General features: G+C 43.8%; 1 long non-coding RNA gene across 4 annotated transcripts; it reads right to left on the reverse strand.

The window, feature by feature from the left end:
* Positions 1–1,982: 1,982 nt before the first annotated feature.
* On the reverse strand, positions 1,983–13,356 carry LOC121038073 (uncharacterized). 4 transcript variants are annotated; one of them, XR_005794134.1, is made up of 5 exons: positions 11,607–13,356; positions 11,316–11,365; positions 4,243–4,504; positions 3,778–3,851; positions 1,983–2,559 (listed from the first exon to the last, which is right to left on the reverse strand). It is a non-coding gene; the product is annotated as an uncharacterized LOC121038073 (long non-coding RNA). The 4 variants fall into 4 exon arrangements; XR_005794136.1 differs by having other exon boundaries at positions 4,243–4,377; positions 11,607–13,351; XR_005794133.1 differs by having other exon boundaries at positions 11,316–13,353.
* Positions 13,357–13,586: the final 230 nt, after the last annotated feature.

The raw sequence follows: 13,586 nt of genomic DNA on the forward strand, positions 1-13,586 counted from the left end.
TAAAAAGTTTCTGCACAGTGAAGGAAACAATCAGCAAAACTAAAGGGCAACCAACAGAATGGGAGAAGGTATTTGCAAATGACATATCAGATAAAGGGTTAGTATCCAAAGTCTATAAAGAACTTATCACCTCAACACCCAAAAAACAAATAATCCAATGAAGAAATGGGCAAAGACATGAATAGACACTTCTCCGAAGAAGATATCCAGATGGCCAAGTGACACATGAAAAAATGCTCAACATCACTCATCATCAGGAAAATACAAATCAAAACCACAATGAGATACCACCTTACACCTGTCAGAATGGCTAACATTAACAACTCAGGCAACAACAGATGTTGGCGAGGATACGGAGAAAGAGGATCTCTTTTGCATTGTTGGTGGGAATGCAAGCTGGTGCAGCCACTCTGGAAAACAGTATGGAGGTTCCTCAAAAAACTAAAAATAGAACTACCCTACAACCCAGCGATTGCACTACTCGTATTTATCCAAGGGATACAGGTGTGCTGTTTCGAAGGGACACATGCACCCCCATGTTTATAGCAGCACTATCAACAATAGCCAAAGTATGGAAAGAGCCCAAATGTCCATCGATGGATGACTGGATAAAGAAGATGTGGTATATATACACAATGGAGTATTACTCGGCAATCAAAAAGAATGAAATCTTGCCATTTGCAACTACGTGGATGGAACTGGAGGGTTTTATGCTAAGTGAAACGAGTCAGTCAGAGAAAGACAAAAATCATATGACTTCACTCATATGAGGACTTTAAGAGACAAAACAGATGAACATAAGGGAAGGGAAACAAAAATAATAAAAACAGGTAGGGGGACAAGGCATAAGAGATTCATAAATATGGAGAACAAACGGAGGGCTGCTGGAGGGGTTATGGGAGGGAGGGATAGGCTAAATGGGTAAGGGGCACTAAGGAATCTACTCCTGAAATCATTTTTGCACTATATACTAACTAATTTGGATGTTAATTTTTTTTAATTTAAAAAAAATTAAAAAAAATAAATAAAGAATGTTACGAAGCATCTCCACTGATCACCCACAGCCATGCTGTCCAACAGGCTGCAGTGGGTTGTTAACATCTGGAGGGGAGGAGATTGGTGAGGAGAGTTTTAATTTAGAGAAGAGTTTTCTTTAATGAATCTCATTTTGGCAGGAGGAAGTCATGACAGGCATCATAATGTCATCTAATCTGCCAAAACCTTTCTAAAGTTGATGTTTTTCCCCTTCCATAATCAATCCTGTTATTCCTTCCCTTTCAACATCCTCGAAGGGTCAAGACCCTGTAGCTAGAAAATATATTAAGCAGCTAGCTTTTCTTTAAATGAAAAATGTTTCACATTGCTTTGTCTTAATTTACTGCTTTTTTTCCCCCCTCTAAAGTGTGCAGTTTGTGCCTGGCTAAAGGCAGACTGGGTCTAGCTTATTTGTAATGTTTAATATACACCATCCCAAGACTTTGCTGCAAAGCAAATTAATTTTCTAGGGAAATTGACAAGATTAACATGTCTCCATTGAAGCCAGCTTCCAAAAAGCAAAGCTTAAATCTGTTACTTCAACTCATTTCTGAGTTGGTTTAATTATTTTTTTTTTCATTTGTGGAAATTATTTTTTTTCCCAGATATGAGACTTCCTCAGGTACAAGGGTAAAATAAATGGTGTGGTTGTGATTACTACTAAGATGCTTGCCTGCTGTAAAACTTAGACAAATTACATAAGCTCTGTAAGCCTCAGTTCCTCATCAGTAAAACGGGTCTAACCTAGTACTGACATCACAGGTCATTGTGAGCATTAAATGTCAGCAACTAGACATCAGGCTGCACACTGTGCTTGGCCCCAGAATAGTCACTCAGTAATGGTTTTGCTAGTAATCTATTATGATTATTCTCTTCAGAGATAAGAAGGAAGGGTTTGGATGAAGTGATATCCAGGAAACTATTTACTTTTCTTTGTATATTTTTTATTCTAAGGAAAATGCAACATTCATGGCATTAGCAACATGCCATCATACTTTACATCAACACAGAAACATTTTTTCTGTAATCCTTTCTATAGAAGCAAAATAACAGTGTTGAAGCTTAAAAGTATTGTAGAAAATGTCACCCTTTGATTACTTTACAATGCTCCCCAAGAGAAGGGGGCTGGGCATAGTCAAGGAGTCATGAAGTCCTGAGTTTGAGTTCCATCTCTGCTGCTAATTGGTGACCTTGAGCAAGATTCAGGACTTCTCCACTTTGGGGTGAGAAATTGTGTTAATTTATTGGAAAGATCTTATGTTAATATTAATGTCAAAGAGATGTGACATTATTAACAAATATAACAATTTTCCATTAACTATACAGAGAATAAGCACTATTTTCCATGTTGACATTGTCCCAGGTTTTTACAGGACATTTCAACAGGAGCGTGGCTCTGCCCTTCACAGAACCATAGTGCCCAGAGTTGCCTAAGGTATTGATCCAAGCAGATGGAGAAGAATTAATGGATTCTCAAGCCAGGGTCATAACTGCAGATGTCACCAGGAAAGCCCACACTGCTGCCTAAAGACAGAAAGAAAGATAATAAAATAGAGAAGAGAGATGAGGAATCAATCCTCTCAGGTCACCTTCTGGGGTCAGAATACCTAAGATGAATGTAAGATGTTGGTAACGTCCCCACAGTAGTGTGAATGAATTGGTGGGTGTGCGAAGGGTGTTAAAGTGGAACTCTTCCAACCCAATTTAAGTTTAATTACAACAAAATAGTCTCCCTCTCTACTTTTTTTGCATCATGTAGACTCACAAAGATACCTGTGCTTCTATACCACTTTGTCTGTATGGGAGTATATGATGGCATTTTAAAGTCATTTCAGAGACACGGTCAATGTAGTTGGACAAACCGCCTCCCAAATTCTCTCCCCAAACTAATTTGCCATTGATTATAAAGAGAATAAATGCTGTTTTCCATGTTGACATAAAAGAAAGAAAAAGGAGGGGTGCCTGGGTGGCTTAGTCGGTTAAGCATCCATCAAAAAAAAAAAAAAAAAAAAAAGGAAAAGGAAAAGGAAACCTGGTCCTACAATAAAGTCCAGAAATTATGGTGGTTTATAAAATAATATTAAAGGGGCGCCTGGGTGGCGCAGTCGGTTAAGCGTCCGACTTCAGCCAGGTCACGATCTCGCGGTCCGGGAGTTCCAGCCCCGCGTCGGGCTCTGGGCTGATGGCTCAGAGCCTGGAGCCTGTTTCCGATTCTGTGTCTCCCTCTCTCTCTGCCCCTCCCCCGTTCATGCTCTGTCTCTCTCTGTCCCAAAAATAAATAAACGTTGAAAAAAAATTTAAAAAAAATAAAATAAAATAAAATAAAATAATATTAAACACTGTGGCTTTCTTCCTCAAGAAATGGATATGTCATATATTCAGTTTGACTGCTAGACAAAATACACAGGGACCCATGCCGCCACATAGCATACATGGAAAAATGACAGCATCAAGCTGACAGTCAATCAGAAAGATCAATGGGTGCATCTTGTCACCAGTTTGCAGCCCTGCCTCAGGCCCAGCTGAACCAAAGCAGCCGACTAATTCTCTGACTCACCGTCTCGGCACCTCCTGAGCCTGGATATACATAGGAGGGCCCATTAATATTAATTCCAAATGACAACAGCTCTTGGCATCGACAGCATAACATCAGGACCTTAAGATGCCTCCCAAGCCTCCCCCAGTTACTTCTGGGTATCTCCAGGTGATACCTCAGGCACGTCCAGTCCCCAATCTACTCACGTTTTATTATTCCTGCTGTCACTTCAGGACACCATACCTGCCTCCGCTGCTCCCCTGTGTAGAAATACTGATGTCTGAAAAAGAGAAGCCGTGTCAAGATCCTCCCCAGACCTCCAGTCCCTGAGACATCATAGCACTACTGAGTCCTGGGGGAAAGGTGGAAACATAGCCCTCTCCTGATTTCAGGCCACCACTGTGTCACTTAGGTCTGAAAACATAGTGCAAGACTCTGAAAATCACCCATGAAAGGAGTTTTTTCAGCTTCCAGCTCAACTTCCTTTGCCACTGGGAGCTGCCAGCTAAACTAAGGGCCTAGATGGAGAACAGATACATGCCATCTCCTTCCACTGTCCTTGTCCCTTCACTCCCCCATCTTCTCTCCACAACACAAGCAAGAGAAGCAAATAAAAACTCTCTCTTTCAGTTAAAAATAACAAAGCAAAACGAAACTCTAAAATATCATACCTGCCAATCGGGAGAGACCAAGTCATGCAGCAGTAACAAACAAAACCAACGGTGACGTAGCATAGCAAGTTTGTTCCTCGTGCTTCCTGTGTGTTCAGTGCAGGTTGTCACCGGGTCTCTGCTCATCTGAGTCACCTAGGAAACCAAGCTGATGGAGCATCTTGACATGCCTCTATGGTTTCTGTGGTCAGGCAGCTGTTTGATGTGACACAAATCACCTCTAAATGCATTTCTTTAGCTAAAGAAAGTCCCATGGGCATGCCTGAACTCAAGGCAACAGGAAAGCACAATTTTATCATATGTTTAGCTGAAAGAGAATGAGAACAGATGTTAACAGCCTAATGACATCAAATAAACCCATTGAAATAGATGTTCACCTTCCTGCTAGGTGTACACACAGCCTAACTCTGAACCCAGTTGGGGCTTAGCCAGAGCCCTTATTATAATTATGAGAATGGTAAAATCACTTACTCCGGAAATTCAAGCTATCACCCTAATTGTGCAGGTGCCTCTTCTATAGGCCATATATATAACCACTGAGGGACCAGGTGGCCCACATGTAACTGGGAAGAAAAACACTGTCATATTCAAAAACCCGTTTTCAATGCCCAAAGTGTACGGATGTTTTACTAAAAGGTAGAATTTTGAGGGGCATCTGGGTGGCTCCGTTGATTAAGAGTCAGACTTGGGTGCAGGTCATGATCCTGCGGTTCATGGGTTCTAGCCCCACATCAGGCTCTGTGCTGACAGCTCAGAGCCTGGAGACTGCTTTGGATTCTGTGTGTGTCTCTCTCTGCCCCTCTCCTGCTTGCACTCTGTCTCTCTCACTCTCTCTCCTCTCTGAAAAACAAATGAACATTAAAAAAAAAAAAAGTAAAATATTGGGGTACCTAGATGGCTCAGTGGGTTAAGTGCCTCTTTCATGATTGTGAGATCAAGTTCCAAGTCAGGCTCTGGGCTAGGTGTGGAGCCTGCTTAAGATTCTCTGTCTCCCTGTGCCCCTCTCCCCAGCTTGCTCTCTCTCTTTCAAAAAAATAATTAATGAATTAAAATAAATTAAAAAGTAGACCTTTATCCAGAAAAAAATTATGTTTTGTTTTTTGTTTGTTTGTTGTTGTTGTTGTTGTTGTTGTTTTTGCTTCCTAGGGCATGAAGTGAAGCGGCCACACCTCCATTTAGGAGTTATGGCACCATCCTCTATAATCTATCAAAAACCAGGCATTATGGTACAGTCTTTAATTATATTGCCTCTTACACTCATGACTGTTCTCTAAGAAACATATCCCCATTTTGTGGGTGAGAATTAAGGAGAGTAATAATTTGCTCATGGTTGTCATTTTGTGTATTTCTTCAGTTTACCCTCACTGGCATATTTTGTCCTTCAATAAGTCCTATTCTCTTCTTTTCTTTCTCCTTCGGTCTCCCTGCTTTATTTGTTGCTGTTACTGTTTGTTTGCTGTCCAGAAGACAAACATCCCAGCCAATCCTAAACCTCTCTCCTGATTGGCATTTTTGTCTCAGGCCTGAGGTATCTCCTGTATGACTCTGCCCATCCACATCCTAACACTGTCAGAGGAAGTCACCTTCCTGCACCAGCTGTCTAGGGGCAGTTCTGCCCCAGATCCACCAGCCTCCCGCCCGTGTTGGTGGGGCATCTAAACTACAAATACTTGGGGTGCCTGGCTGGCTCAGTCGGTACAGCATGTGACTCTTGGTCTAGGGATTGTGAGCTTGAGTCCCACAATGGGCGTAGAACCTACTTAAAAAAAAAAAAAAGTACAAATACTTGAGGCAAGCAGGTGCAAACACAAATGTCTAGAGGGACCACCTGGTGATTAAATGACTGCTGGAGGCTGTCAGTGGTGAAGACTTGGAAATGGGGGTCAGGGAGAGGGGTGGTGAGCCCACAGTCTGCCAAAAGAAGGTAAGGCTGACTGGTGGCATTATAGGAAATCTGGGCTAATGTTACCAGATCTGATTTTCATGAAAAGTCATAAAGCCAAGGGCCACCTGGGTGGCTCAGTTGGTTAAACATCTGACTTTTGATTTCTGCTCAGGTCATGATCCAGGGTTGTGGGATCAAGGCCTGCATTAGGGCTAAGTGTGAAGCCTACTTAAGATTCTCTCTCTCTCTCTCTCTCTCTCTCTCTCTCTCTCTCTCTCCCCCGCCGCGCCCTCCCCCTTCTCGTGCACGCATGCTCGCTCACTCTCAAACTAAATACATAAACTTTTTTTTTAAGTCATAAACCCAGATTTTTAGATATGAAATCTTCCAATCATTAAATATCGGCTCAAACTTTTTAAAAGTCCTGTGAAGATCTTTTTGGAATTTGTACCATTTTCAAGTACTACTCATTCAAAATAAATTTATTTTTCAAAATAAATTTAAAAATATGTCTGCAGGTAAACATTTGGCCCTCCAGCTTTCAGTCTGCCACCTCTTTCCAACAACAGGCAAATTACAGAATACATTCGTGCACACAGGCACACACACACACACACACACACACACACACACACCTTAAAACCTCTAGAGCAAGAAGTAATTTAGGGGGGCATTTAATTATAGAACATAGTTTTAAGCATCACTCACTACAAATGGAAGTAAAATAAAAATGAAGAGGTCCTAGGAAAAACATTTCACATAGAGGAATAAGAGATCAGAAACTCAGGAGCCAGAAGCGTGAATGAGAACCCTGCCAGGGTACTGCGGGACCACAGAGAAGTGGCAGGATCCTAGTTCCTCAATATCTTCATCTTGAAACAGATTATTTTTTTTTATGAAGATCAACCTATCACAAGGGTTCTGTAACACGTGAATAAAAAACTAACACTACTTTCACATCAAGGTTTCTCAGATTTACCAGAAAAGCAAAGGTTCTTGGAATCACAGACCATTAGAGGCATAAGGTATTAAAATCATCCTGGACAACATCCTCCTTTTCCATTTGAGGGATGGAAGGCCTGGGAAGACCAGGACCAGGCCACACAGCTAGAGACCACCCAAGCCTGGCCAAGAGAGGAAGAGGGGGTAAGACCAAGAAGGAAACAGCCTCCTAGAGAGCACCTGGAGACCCAAGCGTGGATGCAGGATCCACCCCTTACAAAGCCTAAGACCTTGAGATTGCACATCCTTAAGCCATCACCTCTCCTCAGCACCCTTAGAATAGCACCCTGCCTTAGCCTGCAGGTAGGGAAATTGGAGAATGAGAAGAGACAATACAGGCAAAAGAGAGTCTGCAGATCAGAAGCATTACACAATTGCCAAAGTTGGTTTGCTTTCTTTGTCTCCCCTGGAGTCCCTGGCACCTCTCCTCTGACTTCCCACCTCACCTTCTCCCCAATCATAGGCTTTCTTCCACTGTGTTGACACTGCCCATGGACACTCTTATCTTACCCAAGACTGTGAGCTCCCTGGGGCCAAGGGCTTTGTCTAATTGCATTTGGTGCACCGGTAGACCCTTGATGGATGTTTGCTGAATGAATGAACCTCTAAATATCTAAGGTCCCAACCCAAAAGACCTAAACTAAACTAAATGAATTGAATGCTTGTAGGGTCTCACTAATAATAAAGCAAACATATTCATATAAATTTATCCATGAAACCTTTCTGAGAAATGTTTATAGCATTTTAAATTTATAAACTGCAACTTTCTGGTGCGGGGACTGTATTGAGTGACATGCAGAGAGAGAGAAAAAGAGAAAGAGAGAGAAATGACTACAATTCAGGATGCCTCTGCGCCTAACTTTGCCTCTTATCCAAAATAATACATCCACTCATAATCGAGCTTTCAGGTCTACAAGCTGCCCATCTGAGAAGTTAGTCACTTGGCATGATGAAACTTCAGATACTCACTCCAGTGTTCAAGACCTGGATTTCTTGTGGGAGTCCCAAATTCGCCTACTGCTAGGAATGGACATACATAAAGCTCCCCTTTATGTAACTAAGCATTAACGCCTACTTTATCTCCTACCTCATCATCTGTCACAGTTAAAAACCGACAGCACAAATCCAAATTTCAAAGGAATAAAAAAATATATTGCACAGGAATTCCTTTTCAAAGCGTGACCTTAAGAAGATTCCTCTGCAAGAATAAAATAAAAACAGAGAGGGAGGCAAACCCTAAGAGACTCTTAAATACAGAGAACAAACTGAGGGTTGCTGGAGGGCCGTGGGGGGAGGTGGATTAAATGGGTGGTGGGCATTGAGGAGGGCACTTTTTGGGATGAGCACTGCGTATCATATGTAACGGATGAATCACTGGGTTCTACTCCTCAAGACAAGACTACACTGTACGTTAACTAACTTAAAAATAAATTTTTTAAAAATTTATTTTGCTCAACGTCTTCTGGATTAGGTAAAGTAGGGTAGAGAGAAAAATGACTGAATTTCCATGAACCCAAAAGCCCATCAAAAGTAATCTGTGTAGGTACTGTCTTGTATCCCATGCCTCTTGGAACAGTTTAAATACAACAGTCTTGAGAGTTTCTCAGATTCAGACTCTGGAAGTTGGAGATTTATATTAGCATTATTCCCACATAGGAAGAAGCAACATATTCTCTGCCAAAATATATGTAAAGTTCTTCCTCTCCCTACTGCTAATCTTCTGCCCAACAATCTACCTTTATATAGTACCTGTTTATATGTCCTCGAGAAATTTTACACCATTTTGAAATTTAGAAATTTTTTTGTTTAAGTTGAGAAAGAGAGAGAATGCGAGTGAGGGAGAGGGGCAGAGGGAGAAAGAGAATCCCAAACAGGTTCCATGCTCACATGGAGCCCAACACAGGTCTCAACCCCACAACAGTGAGATCATGACCTGAACTGAAATCAAGAGTTGGATGCTCAACCGACTGAACTACTTCAGGTGCCCCAAAATTTAGAAATTTTTTTAAAGTTTAAGAAATAATGTTTATTCTAAGCAGCTGGCAGTTTCATTAGCCAGCAAACATGAACAATGATCCTTAAATCAGAAGATAAAGTAACGGGGGTGCCTGGGTGGTTCAGTCGGTTAAGCAACCAACTTCGGCTCAGGTCATGATCTCTAGATCCATGTGTTCCAGCCCCACGTGGGCCTCTGTGCTGACAGCTCAGGGCTTGGAGTCTGTTTCAGATTGTGTGTCTCCCCCTCTCTGCCCCTCCCCTGCGCATACTCTTTCTCTCTCAAACATAAGTGAACATTACAAAAAATTGTTTTAATGAAGATAAAGTTACTAAATTACATTCTCTCTAGAGAATTTGGGTTTTATACATAAGCCAAAATAATTAATGTAATCCTCCGAATTGATTCAGCCAATATTTATTCAACATCTATAATGTGCCACTGTTCTGGATCTTGAGAACGTAGCAATAAACAAAGCAGACAAAAATCCCTGCCCATATGGAGCTTACATTCTAGCAGGAAGAGTAACAAAAGTCTATATAGTAAAATATACAATATGCCAGATGTTGACAAGTGCCGTGTTTGACTGCATCAATGGCCCCAAATTTTTTTACCCTCCCTCTGTTCATTTCCTTCGTCATGTACTCTGTGGTGAACTGGACTTCTTCCCTTCTCCTTGACTTTGGGCCTGACCATGTGACCTGTTTCGGCCAAAAGAATAAGGTAGAAGCAACAATAGGCCAGCTCCTGACTCCAGAAAAACATAGACCTTAAGAGGCTTTCATGATTCCAATGCCCTTTCTTGCTCCTCTGCCATTGCCATAAGAATATGCCCAAGCTAGTCTGCTGGTCACAGGAGAAAGGTAAAGGGTGTGGAGCAGAGCCACTCAGACTAAGCTTCCCCCACCAAATTCAGTCAAAAGCAGAGCCCCTGGAGACCCTTAGATGCATGTATAAGCTGAGCCAACTTCAGCAGGACCACCCAATGTGCTCAACCTAGGTCAGCTGACCTCCTGCTGACACACAGATGCACGAGCTAGAATAATAAATGAATGTCATTTTGGTGTTGAGTTTTGAGGATGTTTGTTATACCTCAATACCTAACCAATGCAAATGCTAAAAAAGCAGTCAAAATAAAGCAGTAAAAAAGGCTAAGAGACTGTGTGTAGTGGTGAGAGGGGAGTCAAATTCAAATAATTTCCTTGTATAGTTTTTAAATATAACACAGTATTAGTGATTCTTAAAACATTCTCTTTTCAAGAATTGACAGGTTTTTGTTTTTTGTTTTTTTTTTTTAAGAATTAACAGGTTCTTATGTTTATTACCTAAAATCCTTATCACATATTAGGCACTCTCATCCTAGTACTTACTATGTGAGCCCAGCAAATGAGAGGCAGGAAAAACTGGCTAACTTGTTCTGGTATAAGAAGCAGAGCAGAAATTAACCCCCATTTCTGGTTTCAATCCAGTTCTACACTCTTGCTCTTTCTCATGTTTGAAACGCAGTGTATGAACTTTTTTCTTTTTTTTCTTTTTTTGCACTGGGACCTGGATAATCAAATTACCCATGCTTTAAAATATGTTTAAAATACGTTTAGAATTGGAACTGAGAGTAAATTGTTATTTAAAATAATAATTATGAAGCTACCCATTCTCTCCCATGTGCCAGGGGCTATTCTAAGCATTCGCAAGCAATGGCTTATTTAATCCTCACAAAAATAGCCAGGAACTGTCTTGTCCCCAGATGAGGAAACTAAAGCTCAGAGTAAGAATCAGTTGGCAGCGCTGGGATTGAAATTCAGACCCAAAGTCGCCGTTTTGGGCAATGTTCAGAAATGTGGCTCCTGTAACTAGATGTGTATCTTCTTGGTAGTCAGAAACCTCCAGAGGTGAGGATAGTATTAGGAAGAACTACAGTTTTCATCTACTCTTTTAATGTGGCACCCTGTGGTTCACTATGGCTCTACTAAAATCTTCCCCAGAGGCACTCTCCAAATTTATCACAGATTCACTTAGGGTTTAAAGGCGGAGGTAGGGAATAGGAGTCTATTTGTAAGTTTAGCCAATAGAATTCTTCCAATACAGTCCCTGAAGTAAGGAGAGGGTTCAAGGATTCTTTCCAATTGTTATAAATGTAGCTAGTGTTGTTGTTCTGTGGAGATCAAAGCCTTTCCAAATTAGCCACCCTACCTTCTAGCAAGGTGAATGCAGGTTCCACTGTAGTCATCTTGTCCACTCACCTGAAAACATAACCAGAGGGTTCCAGGTCAGCTTTGATTTCCCATTTCATTCCATTTTAACCATGTAATTTTCATCTTATCACAAAATGGTTACACTGACAGAAACAAAGTCAACAGTTCCAGTTCAGAGTTCTGGAAGATTCTAGTGGCTAGAATTGGCTCTGGTACAGTCTTGAGCTAAAGCTAATGTATAAAGGCAGAGGGGAAAAATTTTTCAATCCCTTGTCTTCTGGGGAGTTACCTGTTGGTGGCTCCAGCGGACTGGTGGAAAGGTTTGAGAGCTTCCTGATTAAGGTATTTTTCAGGGGCTTCTAATCTCCTGTCTTAAATCTTCCCTTTCCATTATCTTTTCTGGATTCTAACAACAGATCATATTCCAGAATTGTACGACTTTGGGCAAATCACTTAACCTCTCTGAGATTCAAATTCCTCCCTAGTAAAATAAGAATTAAAGTCCCTAACATTCTATCACTTAAGTGCACAGGTTTAAACTACTGATTACAAACTAATGGTAATGTTCAGCCTGTTGCAGGCTATGGCCCTGGACACAAGCTAGCAGAGTTAAAGTAGTTTAATCAAATGAATTAGATGAGATCTTTTCGTCAATTTTTTTAAGTCCTGGCAGTTTTTCTTACGCTTTTCATGTTCAGCCTTACAACTTTTACAAGCAGGAAAGCGTAAATGATAACGATTTAAAAATCCTCCTCAGATCCCAATTGTTTGGCTTCTTAGATTTCTGGATAAAATAAGCCTTAGTTCTATAAGAGAGCATCAGAAGTCTTCGGAAGACTTTTCCATTCCATGATCTTATGCGGTGACCAGGCTGATAATATTTCTCTACGAACGCTGAGTTTCTCCAAGGCAGACTAATAGCTACCGGTTCCCAATCAATTGCTATTCACACTCACACATCTGCACACATAAAGCCACTTTAAACATCAAGCTGTGGGGTCCTGACATGATGACAGAGCCACCAGCTGTCGGGGCACTGCACTGAATTGGGGACACAAACCCCATTTTCCTATGTAAATTGGCCTGGACGCTGCTTCGGCCCCCAACAAAAGGGGACAGTCCTGTTAAATGGGGCCATCTGGCCGTCCCCCAGCCTCACTGACACCTCCAGCACGGGGGTGGGGATGGGGAGAGCGGGAGTGATCTTCGGGGGACCAGGAAGGTAGCTCGGTGGCGCACAGCTGTCACTCCGACCCCAGGGGTCCAGTCAACAGAGGTTGGGGGAGAGAAGATCCGCGGTGGTCTTAAGCCTCCGGGCCTGGGGCGCCTGGAGGTCTCAGTGCACTCCCGAGATGGGGGAGGGCGCTCTTTGTTCCGGGGCCCCGAGGGGGCGAGGCGCCAGAGCCCAGGGCAGAGTCACAGCTCCGTCCCCGGGGCCCCAGGGCAGCTCCCGCCCGGCCGCAGGCAGCCTCTGGCGCCTCCATAGCAACCGCGTGGGAGCTCCGCAGACCGGGAAGAGGAGCAGGGGAGGAAAGAGGGGAGGGGAGCTGGAGAGAGGGGCAAGGGAGAGGAAGGAGGAGGGGTCCGGAGGAGGAACACTGGAGGAAAGAGGAAGCCAAGCAGGAGAGGTGGTGGGAGAAGGGAGAAGGGGCGCGCGGGAGGAGCTGAGTGGGAAGACGAGAGGCGAGCTGGAGAGAGGGGTGGTGGAGAGGAGGGGATCTGGAGGAGGTGGTAAGGAGGAAAGGAAGGGAACAGAATCCGGGAGGAAGGGGGAGTAAGGGCGAAGGGAGAGCAAGAAGGGGCACCAGGGCAGGAGAGGAGGGAAACATTAGAGGGGAGTAGGGAGGAGCGCAGGGGAGGAGCCTGGGGAAAGAAGCACGGGAGCCGGAGCGTGGGTAGGGGGCAGGGAGCAGGAGTGCAGGGGAGGCGGAGAACCGGAGGAGCCGGGAGCTGCGCGGGAGGATCGGGGTGGGGGGGGAGGGAGGGGGGAGGAGAGCTGGAGCCCCGGAGGGGGAAGAGCAAGGCGGTGGCCCGGGGGAGGGCGCGGCCCCCGGCCGCCCGGCCGCCCGGCCCCGCCCCGCCCTCCAGGGCACTGAGCCCCGGCCGCGTTCTCCGGCGGAATTCCTGCCCCCACGCCTACTGGAGGGAGGTGGAGCGGGAGCCAGCGGCGGAGTCGGACGACGGCTGGCGGAGGGGAGACCGCGCTCGGGGCGGAGCCGCTGGCGCGCGGGGCGACGGGGAGAGGGCTGGTCCGCCGCGGCTCGCCGCC

The sequence above is a fragment of the Herpailurus yagouaroundi genome, unplaced genomic scaffold, assembly GCF_014898765.1.
Source record: "Herpailurus yagouaroundi ecotype Mexico unplaced genomic scaffold, PumYag 165, whole genome shotgun sequence".
Classification (NCBI taxonomy): Eukaryota; Metazoa; Chordata; class Mammalia; order Carnivora; family Felidae; genus Herpailurus; species Herpailurus yagouaroundi.